General features: G+C 41.9%; 1 protein-coding gene across 1 annotated transcript in view; it reads right to left on the bottom strand.

Moving 5' to 3' along the window:
* Positions 1-860, bottom strand: part of LOC106805328 (ATP-dependent Clp protease ATP-binding subunit clpX-like, mitochondrial) — a 22,534-nt gene extending 21,674 nt beyond the window's left edge. Inside the window, exon 1 of the mRNA XM_014806879.1 lies at positions 814-860. The gene's annotated coding sequence lies outside the window, so the exon portion shown is untranslated. The remainder of the gene's footprint in view (positions 1-813) is intronic.
* Between the last annotated feature and the right edge of the window lie 132 nt (positions 861-992).

Raw genomic sequence — 992 nt, 5'->3', positions numbered from 1 at the left:
ACTCGCTCCCACCTCGATTACTCGATGGGTACTGCCTATCGAGTAACTAAGCCGAGAGGTGGGCCTGGGTACCAGTCTACCGTAGCAACGCGCGCCCAGCGACAGTGAGCGACACACAGATGTACGCAGCGAAGGGCAGCTGGCAGAGGGAGAAGGGGGGGGGGCAGATTGCATATACATCACATGACCGCGAGAAGGCAGTAGGAAACAGTCAACAGCAATGGAGGAGTTTGTGGGCGTAGATTTATAGGTTTCCAAAAAAAAAAAATATCAACGGATTTCCAGGCAATTTACTTCTGAGAGCAAGTAGTATCAGTCCGTAAATGGCGCACGCAAATACGCAGATACATTTTAGGGCCGTAGCAGAGGAACATGACGGGAAATTCTCGCGCGTAGCGATGGTGAGAAACAGTTGGAAACGGGCAAGTAGGCCTAGTGTCGCTTAAACGCAGTTTTTTCCACACTTCCTGTGAACTCACATGTTTCTCGGTCGAAATGAACAAACAACATCCTCAACAACACCCCTGTCGATTTTAAAAGGGCTACCCCCACATTTACGAAAATGACATAGGTCTCAATCTGGACACCATCTCTATCCTTGAACCATCACGGCTCGTATCACAGTTTACAACTCAAGGCGACATAGATTTTTTTCAATGGGATCAAAGTTATAACTTAAACAAATTAACAATTCACACGCCACTTTAGAATCAAAACTGTGTATCATAACAGAAGGTCCTAACAACACAAGATATAATAAAAAACTAGTACTGTAAAAGTGAATACAGTAGTAATCAACAATTCCATACTCACATAAAAATTTGGCCAATTTCAGCACCAGACGTACAGCAATTGCCTATCAGAAATGCGTAGATGTGTTTACCATTTTCGTTAATATGAAGAAGAAGGGAAAAGCTAAAACTGTAGCTTTTATATAAATATGAGTATAATATTTATAAATTTCATATATTAACGGATTATCATAAATAGTG

The sequence above is a fragment of the Priapulus caudatus genome, unplaced genomic scaffold (genome assembly GCF_000485595.1).
Source record: "Priapulus caudatus unplaced genomic scaffold, Priapulus_caudatus-5.0.1 Scaffold110, whole genome shotgun sequence".
In the NCBI taxonomy this organism is placed as follows: Eukaryota; Metazoa; Priapulida; class Priapulimorpha; order Priapulimorphida; family Priapulidae; genus Priapulus; species Priapulus caudatus.
Note: the sequence above shows the minus strand (reverse complement) of the source record. Positions and strands in the feature narration are given on the sequence as shown.